Source organism: Mixophyes fleayi, chromosome 12 (assembly GCF_038048845.1).
Source record: "Mixophyes fleayi isolate aMixFle1 chromosome 12, aMixFle1.hap1, whole genome shotgun sequence".
Classification (NCBI taxonomy): Eukaryota; Metazoa; Chordata; class Amphibia; order Anura; family Limnodynastidae; genus Mixophyes; species Mixophyes fleayi.
In genome coordinates this window covers 35,063,892-35,080,001 of record NC_134413.1, presented here as the reverse complement: position 1 = coordinate 35,080,001, position 16,110 = coordinate 35,063,892, and the positions used below count along the sequence as shown (strand labels likewise).

The 16,110-nt window shown below is 42.4% G+C and overlaps 1 long non-coding RNA gene across 1 annotated transcript in view; it reads left to right on the top strand.

The window, feature by feature from the left end:
• The window catches only part of LOC142108835 (uncharacterized), a 58,407-nt gene that overhangs the window by 28,228 nt on the left and 14,069 nt on the right, over nucleotides 1–16,110 (top strand). The gene's annotated exons all lie outside the window — the stretch shown is intronic.

The following is a 16,110-nucleotide window of genomic DNA, read 5'->3' as shown; positions in this document are numbered from 1 at the left end:
AGTCTAGTGCTCCAGTTTTTTCCCACACTCAAAAACATACCGGTAAGTTAGTTGGCTGCTGACTAAAATGGACCCTTGTGTATGTATGTGTGTTAGGTTTGGTACACACTACAGGTTTTTCACCCAATTATCTGGCCAATCGCAGGATAAACGACCATTCGACCTAATATTGAATTAGTGTGTAAGCTCCCACGATTAGTGATCATCTTTCCAAAGCACGATGTTGTTCCAATTCTGCAGTGTATGCTCCCACTTTTGGCAGTGTAGGCAGATCTCCATTGACTTTACAGAGTCACGATCTTCTCAGCCGATGGTTATGACAGATGAAGAGCACAGATCTGAAGGTAAAGCTTGTAAAACATGTTTAGTGTGTACAGATGAATCTGCATGCTGATCAGGACTTTCAGTCGCTGGTAAAATCGTTAGATATTCAGACGCGGGCTGGGAGAGGCGTGGCCGGGGGGCACACAGGCGGCGTCTCATGTGATGCGGCCGCCTGTGTGCTGACGCCTCCGCATCTGATGTCATCAGATGCGGCCGCGGGGGAAACAATTGTATTTTGCAGCCGGGGGGCGGCCGGTCGGCCTACCCCCCGGCCCTAATAGCGGCCTGACCGAGCGGCCTGGGGGGCCCACGCCCCCCTGCCCCCCGGGCCAGCCCACCACTGATGATATTGCATTGGTAAAAAATTTCTGTAGTGGGTACCTAGCCTTAGGAAACTTAAAACTGTAGCCTCCATTGGGGCATGGACTGATGTGAATGACAGATATTCTTTGTACATTGCTGCATGATATGGTGGCTCTATATAAACAATAACAACAGAATTGTACAGTAAATGTGGTGGGCAAGATAAGCATTTAACAGCCTAGCTCACACACAGGAAAAGCCTAGCTCTTATACATTGTACTGCAATATTTAATAACAAAGACAGTAGAGTTGAGGCAGATGTAGTCAGCCAAGCACCCTAGATCTTATAACATTTAAAGGGACAACCCATATGTGCATAGTAGCTTCCCTGAATTCTTTCTTTCTTTTTATGAATTGACACAGATTCACTTCATTAACCCAGCGTGATAAGCAGATCTCAGGTTTTAAATGTGTATTCAGTCTAGAATTACGATGAATAGTTCATATTACATTATATCAAACATCCATTGGGGGAATATTATTAACCACCTTAAATTCTGCTGTGCCAAAACTGCCAGTTCCGTTCAATTATAGTTCAAGTTTTATTATGCATATTTCTGGATCACCCTACTAGTTAAGGTACCAGCACCTGAAGTAGATGAGAGCTTCCTATAAAATAGAATACTTGGCTGCCCCCAGGATCTCAAGTAGTAACCTTAACTGAGGTAGGTGGGCACCACAGCGAACTTGGTAGTGAGATGCAGAGCAGAGATCTCTATGGCAACAGGAATGCAAGATGCAACTAGACCAAGTAGAGCAGATAGAGATGCAATACGGTGTAGTACCTATGTCAACCACTATAACAGTTTGGCAGTATAGAGTAGAACCGTCACACCTAATACAAATGATTAAAGCAGTGATTCCCAAACTTTTTCAGTTCGGGGCATATTCGTTTGACGGAGGGATCGCCGTAAATCCCGCGCTCAAAAAATATTACCGTTAATACGGTAATTTACTCGCTGGATTTCAGCTCGCAGCTCAGGGAGCTGCAAGCTGAAATCCAGCGAGATATTACCGTATTAACGGTAATATTTTTTGAGCGCGGGATTTACGGCGATCCCGCCGTCAATTGAATATGCCCCTTAGAGTCTCCATAACTTTTTCAAGGCACCCCATCAAAAGAATTACTGAGCAGTCCCGTTTTTTAAGAATTTGAGTCAAAATAATGTAATAAGTATTTAGGTCAGGCCAGAAATAATACTAAGTAAGTTGTTTTCAAAAATAAAATACATAAATCCAAGGGAAAAGAATATTTATATATATATTTTTCTATTACATTTCTGTCAAAGAATAATTTACAGCTAATATCAAGAGGAATAAGATCAAACAAAATAAAACAACATGTACAAAAATCATCACAATGTGCCCCTTCATCCACACACACTGTCTGCCCCTCTTCATCCACATCATCAACATTTATTTATATAGCTCCAGCAAATTCCGTAGCACTTTACAATTGGGAACAAACATTAATAAAACAATACTGGGTAATACATACAGACGGAGAGGTAAGAGAACCCTGCTCGCAAGCTTACAATCTATGGGACAATGGGAGTTTGAAACACAAGGGCATGTGCTACATAATACTGCACACTGGACCAGCTAGAATGCAAAAGTAAAAGTATTGAGTGGGCTGTGTGTGTAGAAATGTTAGTCTGAGGGTTGTTGTCATGTGTTAGCTGTGTAGAGGGTGGTAATAGGGTAACCTAGGGATATTAAGATCCTTACTCTGCCCCCTCCTTCATTCTTTTGCCCCTCCATTGCGGTTTCCTTTCACCTTCGACTCCGTTTTTTTACTTACCATACTTGGCCTTCTTTATTCTATTCTTCTGTCTTCTCTTCTATCTTCTTACCAATACAGCGGTGCCCGGGACCCAGCATCCTCGTCTCTCCTGCCGCTTCTCACTGAATATATTGGGCGTGATGATGTCACGGCCGACATTCAGTGAGGGAGGAGGATGCTGGGTCCCAGGTTCCGCCGGATTGGTAAGTTATTTTTTTTGTTTTGTTTTTTTGTCTCCTGGCTGCGGCACCCCTGCGACAGCGCCGCTGCACCCCTGGGAGCCACGGCGCACACTTTGGGAACCGCTGGATTAAAGGGTACAAGTAATAACAGTTCTGGCCTGTGTGGAGATGGCTACTTCCTTAACCCGCCCCCCCCTCCCTGATATTTAACAAATAGAACTTACCTTGAAGTCTTCTGCTCCTCTTCTCTCTGGCACTTCTGTCTTCTGGACAGGCGACTAACAGCACATCCCATGCTGTTAGCTGCCCTATTAGTGCAGCAAGTGTGGTCATGTGATCATCTCACATGACCGCACTAAGCTTAGCACTGCAGCTGCACTGACATCAGTGTGATTGAGCATCGGATTTGATATTAGCTGCCTGCATCAGTGTGATTGGATACACTGACAGTCGGATCGTCCCCTTGAGAGCAGGGGCAGCTCGATAATGGAGTAGGCAGCACCGGACACTTTAGATAGTACATTTTTTTTTTTTTAAAAAAAAGCTTGCTAATTGTGCCAGCGCTGCACCCCCTAGGGACCCAGCTCCCCAGGCTGCAGCCTGATCAGCCTAATGGTTGATCAGGCCCTGTCCACACCAAACTCATCAAACCATGTCTTTGTAGTCCATGCTTTGTGCACTGGGGCACAGTCATGTTGGAATAGAAAAGGGCCTTTCCCAAACTGTTGCCACAAAGTTGGAAGCATAGCATTGTCAAAAATTACTTGGTATTAAGGGCATTAAGATTGCCCTTCACTGGAGATAAGGGGCCTAGCACAAACCCTGAAAAACAGCCCCATACCATTATCCCTCCTCCACTAAACTTCACATTTGGCATAATGCAGTCAGGCTGGTAACGCTCTCCCCGCATCCACCAAACCTGCGCCTCTGACTGCCAGAGAACCGTGATTCATCACTCCACAGAACACGTTTCCACTGCTCCACAGTCCAGTGTCGGTGTACTTTACACCACTCTTTTCGATGCTTGTTGATCTTGGTGATGAGAGGCTTACATGCAGCTGCTCGGCCATGGAAACCCATTCCATTAAACTTCCTTTGCTTTTTGTGCTTACATTAATGCTAGCGAAAGTTCTGAACTCTTCAGCTATGGAATCAGCAGAGCTTGAAGTCATTGAGCTCTTCAGAACGACCCATTTTGTATTACAAATGTTTGCAAATGGAGATTGCATGGCTAGGTGCTTGATTTTATACACCTCTGGCAACGGGTCTGATTGAAACACCTCAATTTAATAATTAACAGGAGTGGCCAAATACTTTTGTCCATATAGTGTATATCCATTGACAGTTTCACGAGGGGAGTTTGGCGAACGGGCATTCACCTTTCCCTAGCAGGGGTATGCTGCAGGTCCGTGATATGGCTGCTATGTGCAGGTCTTGGACATGGCAGAGACAGGCAGACAGAGAATCCTGCCCAGCCATTGTGATTGTGCTTTAAACACAATCAGAGCAGCCGGGCAGCATCCTCTGCCTGCCTTCCAAAAAAGGGGACTAAATCGCCACCCTCAAAACAAAATGCTAGATCCGCCCCTGTATATATCAGGCGTGAGTATCACTGGAAAGAAAGATGGAGCGAATCACGAGCACCACAATCCAGAGACTGGCAAGTGTGATTAAGACCAAAGAACCAGGAATAATGGAGGGAGACTGGCAGAAGAAGTTTGAGTGAAGGGGATAAAGCAAAATGGTAGCAAGGCAGTGCTATAATAGTAAACAAAAATGCATTAAATAAAGGACAAAGATAAGGATCAACACAGGACATTGGAGAAGCTAATATAAAATGGAGGGTAAAGAGAGGTTTTGGATAGCAGAACCAAAACAGAGAGAGCTAAATGAGGCACTGCTTAAAGAAACAGTATTTGAATAAAAAGGAGATATAAAGGAAAACAAAGAGATTAGAGTAAGAGAGTGAGTTAATAAAACACGTAAGAAAGTTACGAGACAGGGGTAGGACAGCTGGAGAAAAAAACCTTACAGAAACAGGAAACATATGCCTAAATGGATAAAAACGAAAGACTGACTGAGAGAATCAGGATAAAAGTTATTTAAGTGAAGATATCAGAATTAATCAGAGAATATAACTGGAGGGGCATCGGTTAAAGAGGGCACCCAGCAGAGTTAAGGAACACCAGAGTGATCAGAGAGGACATCATCACTGACTGAGGCAGCATCTAGAACAGGGGTAGGCAACCTGCGGCTCTCCAGGTGTTGTAAAACTACAAATCCCAGCATGCCTTGCCACCTATCTGCTGTTATCTACTGGAAAAGCATGCTGGGACTTGGAGTTTCACAACACCTGGAGAGCCGCAGGTTGCCCACCCCTGATCTAGAAGAAAGGGAACCAAGAGTGCCAAAGGACAACGCTATACGTACCATACCATCTGGACCAGGAGTCTTTAAGACAGCCTCTGCATATCACCGATAGCAGGCGCTAACTGATAAGTGATATCACACTCTGACTTACACACAAACTTCACCCCAGTTGCAAGCCACAACAACCAAGTCCTTGCCAGATGAATAATCACCAACAAAGATATAATTATATTGACAGTATTAAATTACAGTAACTGAAGAAAGATAGTAACAAAGTTCCTAACTAATTAAACTAACTAAAGTTAAAAAAATATTTTGCTGATTCACAGAGATCTCATAAGCAGACCTGTGTTTTGGACTACAGAGGATGCAAATCATGTCATCATGGCCCCACTCCCCAGTGTGCAATGAAGATAGAGAAAATCGCATAATTACTGAGCAGGAGTGGGGTAGTGGTGCTGCATATCATGTCATCATGCCCCGCCCCCCACAAACAAACCCCCACGCTAGTGAATAGGTTTAAAAGGTAATAATAATTAAAAAAAAGAGAGTGGCTTAAAAAGGTAGAACAGAGTCAACGTAGACACCACTTACTGTCACAATTTGGGCAGCATAGGATAACCATGTACCCATAGCAATGCAAGTGTATTAGACTTTGGCTGGGTACACACTACAAAAACTTTCAACCAATATAAGCACGTATATTCATTAATTGCTTTCATAGCAGAGTTTTTGTTCATATATGTATGAAATCTAAACTAAATTTGTTTTAGATTTTATTGTAGATATTGTTAAATGTATGTATTAGCTCTGCATTTACATATGTATTAAAGCAGTGATTCCCAACCAGTTACTCCCTAGGGATACTTGAATTGTCCCCTGGGTGTTGTCAAAAAATTAGTAATGGCTGCACTGTTGTTCTTATTGTCAAGTGGTGGATCTACTTGTGATGTGTCTTCTGTCAGGTGACTATTAAGTCTGGCCAGGGAGCCAGGAGGAAGAAAGGAGTTAGAATTATCAGAATGCCCTGTCCCATCTGGAGAGTTACAGGTTGCCACAGACTTTCTGTAGCTAGCAAGTTACTTGTAGTTCTACAGTATTTGGAGTTATGAAACTTTACTGTAGTAACATTGGAGTCTATTCTTCCTTGCAGCGATTTCAGTGGGCTAGATAGGTTTTTGTTTAGCTTGAATATGTGCTCACATTTGCATTTTGTTCAGGTACTGTTGCACACAGGCCCAAACTCAGTTCTTAAAAAGTCCCTGGCTGGAGGGATGCAGATCACTGTCTCCTGCTGAGGTGCATGCTTTCACTAACCATAAAAAGGCACACTTTTCTACAAGAATAGAACTGTGTTTCCTAACTAGTTAATAACAAAAATAAACAAAGAAAATTGACAATGGATTGTTGGGGGAACAAGGGAAGCAAAAGTCTTGGGGGTAAATGTATGATGCTCCAGTTTCTTCAACTCCCGCGAGTTCGGCAAGATGACAGCTAAAATTTAAAGCAGCGCTGCCTTGTAAAGGCAAGTTTCCCTTTACAAGGCAGCGCCGCTTTAAATTTTAGCTGTCATCTCACCGAACTCGCAGGAGTTGAAGAAACCGGAGTATCATACATTTACCCCTTGGCCTTGAAACACACACACACACAATGCAGCAGCATCAACTTCTAAATCTGATCAGCCATGTGCTGAATCGCCTCCCCCTCCGAAACATCTTTATGACCAACAAAAACATAATCTCTCAAATTAGAAGAAAAAAAAATATGACAATGATTACATCAAAATAGTTTTTTTCACATATTGGGCATCAAGAGCAACCAAATCCACAGCGTGTTTGTAGTGAAGCACAAGAGGAAACATTTTGGGGTTCCCAGGAAAAAAAAAAATCTGTAGGTGGTTCCTAGTGTAAAAAAGTTTGGAAACCAGTGTAGTAGAGGGGTAGTAATCGGATACAAAATTTTGGGGAGGTTAAGGAGGATGTTTTGGTAAGTTGCATACAGCAATGGGGTTTCAGGGGATGCTTGTAGACATGCATTTAGGAGGGGCTTCCAGTTCCTCAGAAACCCCCACCCCTTATGTGCTGGAATCATCACCTCCTAATGCTGGCTTCATCATGGGCCACGCGCTGCTAATTGCCATAGAAAAGGCAGCACACAGCAACATAGTTTGAAGAGCACAGACCCCATCCTTACCACTTCACGTCTGAGCAGCGCATTCCTTTTAATGTAGTGAACCATTTCCTGGTCACTGCATCCAGCACTGGCAAGAGCACCAGTATGGAGCATGCTGACTGTTGTAACAGTGAGTAGCAGGTGTCTTCATCTGGCTGAGAAACCGCAGAGCAGAATAGGACAAAATACACTGCCCTGAGATCATATTCTTCATTCTCTACATTCAGTGGGGGTAGATTTATTTTAAATGTGAATGTGTGTGTGTACTTGCATTCATATGCTTGTGGGGACATTGACCTGTTTACACACCAACACTGTGGGGGTCTGAGTCGTAGTGGGGACAAAAATTGAGGTTCCCACAAAGGTTTCCAAGACTAATCAATGCAGGGGACCTTGCTGATATGCTCAGCATAAAAATGTGGCATGTGCCTGCAAGTCACATTTGTCGGACCAAAAGTATGCGTGTGTCCAACGTGGAGGGGTGAAAGTGTGTGTGTGCACCACACCACTAGAGGCCAGTATACCGTCCAAATGTATAGCAGGAGCAGGAGCAGGAAGAGGTAATGACTGCATCCGGCCGGCGCTTTAAACACCAAGCGGGTAAAGACATAGTCGAATCCGTCTGCTGCAGAAGATAAGGCGGGGACAGTAAAGCATGACAGAGCCCACTGGTAGCTTCGACTATAGCCCAGAGAGCAGTGGAGACGAATATGACACTGACATTTTGGAGGAGAGCGGTTCAGACACCAGCGCTGATACCCCGTTGTCCAGCAGCGCAGCGGAGTGCAGCGGAGTGCAGGTACCCAGAGATGAGTTCTATGTACGACTATTCTTGACCTTCTGGCAGCTGTGTTTTAAACAGAGGGTCAGAGAGACGACGTGGTGTCTGTCCAAACGCTATCCAGAAACAATGATGGCTTCAGGGCATATAACAAAAAGCAGTACTGCCTGTACTGTGAGAAGCCCCTCTTAAAAACTGCCCTGCACATGGAGCATGCTTACCACAATGAGACCAAAGTAGCCTGGGCCCTGAAATTTCCCAAGCACTCAAAAGAAAGGAGCAAGCAAATGGCACATCTTTGCAATAGGGGCAACTTTGCACACAACGCTGAGGCAATTAGGGCAGGCCATGGCGTTCTGTCCACTGCAAACTTCCAGACAAAGAGATGGATGCTCTGTAGCCTGCCAGGGCTTGTTTGCAAGGAAATACCTGTGGAAACACATGAAGAGATATAAGCTAAACCGAAGGGGCAACAAGCTCACATCTGGCAAGAACAGTCCAGTCACTGTGCGCCTTTGCTCAGCCTGTTCCACCTGATATCAGTGGTGGCTTTTGGAAGCTCTTGAGTGACATGACCCAGGATGAAGTCTTACTCGCAGTCAAAAATGGCCGATGCATCATGTAGATGGGGCAGCATCTCTTCAACCAGGTTGGATCAGACGTTAGCAAGCACAAGTACATCTGTCAGAAGCTTAGAGAAATGGGCAGGCTACTGCTACAGGCCAGAAGAGTTACCCCTTTGGAGAGGATGGAAGACTTTACCGCCCAATTATTATTATTATTATCGTTTATTTGTTAGGCGCCACAAGGTATCCGCAGCGCCGTACATGGTACAAACAGTAGACTATACAGGGTAAAACAATACAGAACAATAAACACAAAGTACCAGAACTTCAGAAACTCCAGGCAGGCAAATACTGTAAAGACAGAGCGAAAGAACAGGTGTGGAGACAGGAGGGGAGAGGGGCCCTGCTCATACGAGCTTACATCCTAAGGGAGGGTAGACAAAATCAGGCACAAGAGGGAGCCAGTGAAGCAAAGGGGAGAGTAAAAGGAGCCAGGGGAGAAACAGAAGGGTGAGAGGTTAAGTGGATGGTTGGTAGGCCTTAAGGAACAGGTGAGTTTTAGTAGACACTGTGAAGCTGGTGATGAGGAGATATAAGTAATGTAAGTATGCGGCTATGTACAATGTACTTTAGAAAGGGTTGTACAGTGTACATAACCGCATACTTACACTACCCCCTTAAGAGTAGCGTTAACAGCGTCGCCTAGCTCACTGATGTCATCAAGTCCTGCCGGCGTCTTCCTTCATCGTGCTTGGCTGAAGTCGCTTCACAGTACAGTCGTCATAGATCCTTGTCGGGAATCAGCCGTCCAGACTGAAGATATCGGGATAAATGTTGTCGGTGTAGTCAGCATTGATATGCCGACTACCACCGGCCGGGTGCCCAGAAAGCGAGACTGTGTTGCATGCCTCATGGCTGAACCATCCATACTAAAAGATCGGAACTGGTCGGGGGTGAATTTCTACATAAGGAACCGCATAAGAGCTTTAAAGAGGGCTCAAACTTGTTGAAATGATGCGCAGTGGTTGAACAGGGCTGTAGCCTCCATGGCTAGGCGTCGGTGGAACGGGCATGCGGAGATCCTCAGACGGCCAGAATACGTTCATGAAACTTTTCCCACTATTGTTATTGTTTATTAATTTATGTATGTAGGAATGTGGATGTCGTCAGACAGTGAAAATACATTACACTTTCCCCAGCTTGCAGTCCATGTCAGTACTTTATGCAAAGTCAAAGTGTAAATCTCATGTGGTAACTCTGGTGACAAACCGCTCCTACACATACCCCTATGATTGTTCTGTCGACAGGGCATTAGGAAAGGGGTGTCCCTATACATCATGTTCCAGTCATGGGCCCTCACAATGCAACAAAAACAAGAGTGTGTGTGTGTGTGGCCCTCACAATGCAACAAAAACGAGTGTGTGTGTGTGTGTGTGGCCCTCACAATGCAACAAAAACAAGAGTGTGTGTGTGATTCTCCTCTTTGTGTGTTCCTGGCCCTTTCTTTCTTCCCTGTTGTTTGTCCCATATCTCTTATCTGTCTCATTGTGTCCTCTCATCTTATCTGTGACAAGTGCACACTTCCACTTGCCCAGAACAATGTGTCTGCACTCCAATCACCCCCTCCTGATAGCAGCAAATGCACAGGTGCAGATTACATTTATTTACAGAATAAAAATATATTTATAAACCTCCATTCATATAAAAAAATATATATTTATTTAAAGAATAAAGCTGTGGTAAAAGTACTGCCTCAATACTTGTTAAATTGGCTTCTCCATGCACGAAATCTCCCTCTAAAAATCCTGCGTATGCCCCTGAATTGAAGGGTTGAGGACTAAGGAGAAGTCTTGTTGCACATTATATAGAGCTCGAAAAACGTTCTGTAACTGGGAATGTTTTATATTGTGGAGTTTGTATGTTCTCCCTGTTTGCGTAGGTTTACTCCCAAAGACATACTGCTAGGTTAATGTTAGTGTGGGAATTGAATGATAAACATTCCCTGTAAAGCACAGCTTAATGTACTGGCACTATATAAAAAAAAATAAGTTATTGAATAATAATTATTCCTTATGTAACACTGAAACGCAGTGTAGGCTTTATGTGATTGTTATTTTCTAGCCTTGTAGTGCACTATTTTGTGACGGACGTCTATCTGGATTTTAACAATGAGATTGGATAGATATGTGAATAAATGTCTATGCTACTTGACATTTACTATATGAACTTTTTGCTTCAATATGCATTTTCTTCAAAAAATGTATAATCTAAATGAAAAATTAATAGATTTGTTTCTATAAGATTTTTCTGGAAAAAATGTATGAAAGTATTACTTAGGGGGAAACGTCTAGGATGAAATCTATGAACAAATAAATGATGATGATGTATGCCAGCGATTTCTAGCTAAACCACATGAACAGGAAATTATGCTATTCACAGATAAGCCACTAGGTGCCGCTTTTGGTCTTGTTCCTGATAATTGTTTAACTATTTTTGTTGGGCAATAGTTTGAGACAAAAGAAAGATACATGGAAGCAGAATTATATTTATGTGAGTAATTTTATTTACTTCACTTGACCATCTCTTAAACAGATAACAACCATTATAATTATTTTGATATGTGCCCAGTACAAATGAGGGGAAGTAGGTGGTTCTCATATTCCCTGGCTATACCCTTCCGTAAGGGTACCCAGTAAGCACTTGGATGTGTACTCAGGAATGTATAAGAATCCTTGCCCAATTACAAAGGAGGGAGGCTGTGGATTACTTAATTTACAAGGCATCATTAATGTCGCAACTAAAGGTGGATCATTAATAATAATTAGAATAGTTGCAGATGAAACAAAAAGGGGTTAAAGTCACCATGACTCTATAGAATTTGATTTATTTACAAATAGAGTTTACAATGTAAGTCCCATTATGGTGACTAATTAACTAAGCAAAGCCACATTCTGGTGACTAGTTTACAATGCACAGCTCCATTCTGCTGAGCAGTGTACAATGCAGATCTCCATGTGTATTGCTTATCATCAAGCAACCAGCCCTGCCTTTTCCTGAATGAACTTCAGCAGCTAATGTGAGTTTACTAAAGTGAACTTCAGGGGCTGCCTAGTTAATGGATGAAAAACAAAGACATTACTTTCCTTCACTCAATCTCCCAAGTGTTGTGGACTGGAGAATTGGAGAAGGTTAGTCCAAACTAAGACACTACCATGTTTTTATCTGTAACTTTTAGTTTTATTTGGTTTTGAACACTTTTTCCAAAAATGTAATATGAACAAATGGGGCAGTGGACAAAAAACACACAGAGTGAAGAAGATATAGAAGTGGAGTCATCATAATTACAAAAAGTAGAAATGTAATAAGACATACCAACATATAAAGGAAGCGCATGAAAACAATGTACTAAGTGTTCCGTCTGTATGTATCATAGGCAATAAAGATTCTCTGATGCGATCGCTGTGGTTGCAAAGCACAAGAGTTTTATTTGCAAAATAGATTAAAGGCAAAGTATCACATTCATAAGCTTGCCCAGTTGGCAACACCACAAGCTTCTGTCAGATCGCTCTGGTTTCCAAAGCCAGAGTTGAACATTTTATACACTGTACAGTCATAAAAAGCAGTGACATCACAAAGATACACAACTACAGTATTAAGGTCCACATTCAACACCCCATTGGTTAATTCCTCTGGTCATTGTTCCTTGAGGTTGGTGTCATATTTCCATGTGTGTCCAGGTGTCCTTTCATCAGGCTCCCGCCTCTAGACGTGTATAAACTGGTTCTTTTACAACATCTCTGGAGATGCTATTTGGTGTATAAAATTAGAATTATTTAACTAGTGTTCGCAATGTGCCAACGCCAGGGTCGGACTGGCCCGCCGGGGAATCCCCCGTTAGGCCCCAACGCCTGAAGGTTCCCCTCTTCGTTGGTGGGGGGAGTGGGTATTTTTTGCCGGCGCCCCTCCTCCATCCTCACTGAATGTTTTCACCATGGATCCATCTAAGTCCAAGCCAAGTGACTTAAATGCCCTCCAGAGGGTCCTTGGCTTCAATTATTATTGCAGGTTTATATGCTTTTTTTCCAGACAATTCTGCCCCAAACTCTGCCGAGAATAAAAGAGTCCATTGGTTCACACCCAAGAACACCCTAAACTGATAAGCCCCTACTACTATGGGTGAAGTCCTGAGGGCAACCAATTATTGGTGAACACATATTGTTCTATAAGAAAAAGGGCTGTTAAAGGTAAAGCCCAACAAAGATCTTTTCAGCCAATGGGTATTCATAACAATCAGCTGATCCCAGCAAGTGAATAGGATAGTTTTCATAAAAACTGTCTCAAGCAAAGGCTAGATTAGTTTTGCAGGACCAATAACCAGTTATATCCATCTGCGATAAGATGGCACCCCAAAATATCTGTGAATACTGGTATAGATCAGCAGTTCCCATTGGAACACTTTGTCTGACTTGCAAGCTTCAAATTATTCTCTTTTCTCTCTTCTAATTTGTTCTCATGGGCTGCCAGCTGGGATGTTTGAAATCAAGGCTTCTATAAAACAAGATTACTTACTACTCCAAAGTGTGCATTCTGTGACCAGGACTGCTATTTCTTTTTTAAAGGATGCATTGCTTTTTTTCATTATTGAAGCCTGAGGTGTGGTGCTTCCAATCTCCCAGTGTAAGGTGAAAAAAAAAAAGAAAAGAACAGTGCATGGGGGCTGGTACTTAGGGCCCTTTCCAAAAGGTAAAGAACTCCTTTCCCCAAAGCCATAAGACTCCTTGGGAGTACTAGGATCTTTAGGACCCCCTTTGCTGGAGCTACGGAGCCCCTTAGGGGCAAGGTTCTTCAGGCAAACCTCTGCCGCAAGGCTCGAATGAGATGGTGGTCGGAAGCTACCAGGGAAAGTATGTTAAAATGCAGTGCAAGCACTTGTGGCACTATAAGTCCCAGCAAGCAAATAGACAACAGTGCATACTGACACTTGCAGTACCACAAGCGTGCACTGCAAGTGTAGTAATAACAAAATAGTTTTTCCTTCCTTAAATACATGAATACTGTTGCCTTGATCAAAATAAATAACAGTGCCCACTTGATCGAACAATATAAATAATAGTGCCCCTTTGAATGAAATAACCAATAGTGCATCCATGATGGTAATAAAAAAAAAAAAAAAAAAAAAAGTGCCACATAATTATTTTCCCTGTGATTTTTATTCCAATGTTTTTCCTAATAAATACTTACATAAAATAATATTTTATTGATCTGATGTAATCCATGAGAATTAATAATGCTGATGCACAGAATGGACCACGCATGAGGGGCACTCAATGTGAAATGAGTTAATTTCTGGAGAGTCTGCCTACTTAGTAGTCTTATCTACAAGTGATAATATGCACTGTCATCCCTGTGCATGCTGGCACCTGTAGTGCCACAAGGGCTTGTATTAAATATTTTAAAAGACTCCCTAGCCAGAAGTACCTGAGTGGGGGGGGGGGGGGGGGGGAATATTAATTAATCAGCATACATTTTGAGCCATCATACTTGTGTCAACCATGGTTTGTTTTTTTTACCAATGTAACATAATTTTACCTTTGGGAAATGGTGTTTGTAAATGATCTGATAAAGCGGGTTATTTTTTTTTTAATTAAACAGTGCCTCCATCCAAATCTTGACACGTGGTTCTTCTTCTGGAGAAAGTCCATTACTACAAACCAGGGGGGGTAAATGTATGAACATGCTGCATTGTAAAGGGAAGTTTCCCTTTACAATGCAGCGCCGCTTGAAATTTAATCGCCAAACACGCTGGTGTTGAAGAACCCGCATGTTCATACATTTACCCCCAGGGGTTTGGGAAACCCCCTGCACACAACTTACCGCGACCACACAGAGACAGATTTACCACACAGTTTTGGTACAGAAATCACCCGGTCTGTTTATTGACAAATAGGGCACTTCTTAATTATTTTTTTTTAATAAATGAAAATAATCTTTGCAATTCTTTATATTAGACTTTTGTGATAATTTATTCATTTGCTGCATCCTTTTCTACCTGTTTTTGCTGGCCCCTGCTCCATAAGGCTGGAAATAGCCTCAATATGGACTAGGCCTATTCCCTGGTCTAGAAAGATAGGGGCTCTTTTTGATCCCTCACTTCCCCCAGTCCTAGGTGAATGGCAAGCAATTCACTGGTGATCATCCTCATTCCCTCTCCCCACAACATTTTGGGAAAGTATATCAATTTCCCCAAAGTTGGGCAAGCCTGTAATTTGGGTTCCAGTCCCTTTCCTTGCTCCAATCTCTGAATTATCTTTGGGTCAACAACCCAGCTTTAGCTCAGACATATTACCCTAGTTTTAGTATGTGTCCTGTAGTTCTAATGCTTTCCTCTGATCTACTTGGAAGCCTCAACCTCCTCTATACCGTCTCTGCTCCACACTATACCTGTTTAGAGCCTTTAATCTTTCCTTGTATGTTTTGTGATAGACTATGCACCAATGTTTCGTATAGCATTCTGGCCATAATTTCAATTCACCGAGAGCATGCCCTAAAAAAAATGTTTACCTCTCACAAACGTGTTTGTGACCACAAATTTGAATGGCCGGATGAGGGGTGAAGTTTAACAAATTATATGCTAATTAATCGGCGTGACAATTTGGTCTAAAGTTTAAACACTAATGAGAATATTAAAAAAACAAAACTACTAATTGAATTGGATGAAATTAGGTTTGTGCACATTTATTCCAGGAGTGGCTGAAAATTCCAATATTCATTGGTTGAATGATGTTGTAGGAACTCACAATAGATTATGTATTTCTGGTGGAACTGCATTGTCTTGGTTACAGCATTATACCCACACTTCACCCTCTCTGCTAGCACTTCCAATTTTTTCCTGCCATTGGACCATACTTATGTCACAGATGCACTTCATTAATGACAGGTTGTGTGGTGTGTCATCTTAAGCTTTATGCAGTTTCTCCGTTTTAGTCCGTGTCTGTGAGCAGAGTGGAACACGTGCCTTTCATCCACCGCATAGTTCCCTATGCCCCTTACATGTATTGCCTGTAATATATTTATTAAAATATGATTTCTAAAAATGATATACAACATACATATTTGCATTCCAAATTTTTATCCAATCGTTCTTTTATTGCCACAGATAACATTTGTTTTTTTTTTTGCTTTTTTTTTTTACACTTACGGCAAAAGAAAATGTGTTTAGTCATCACTGTGCCCACGTCTAGGAAGGAAACCACAGCAGAATGTGTTTCTTGCAGATCTAAACCCAGGTCTAGCACAATACTAAACACCACCAAACCCCCCCCCCCCCAAAAAAAATGTTTTGCTCAGATCTGCAGCTCTGTATTTTGGAAGAATAAAATAAAGTCCTGGGAAAATCAAGACATCTGAGCCCTCTACACATGTTTACCTGTGAGAAACATACAAGAGCCTACACAGTAGTGTAGTCATGACAAAGGGCGGCATTCACCAGGTAGAAGAGACACAAATATGACCAATTATGTCTTTAGTGTTCTCGGGCCTCTTGTGTTCAGGTGAGTTTGATAGATTTGC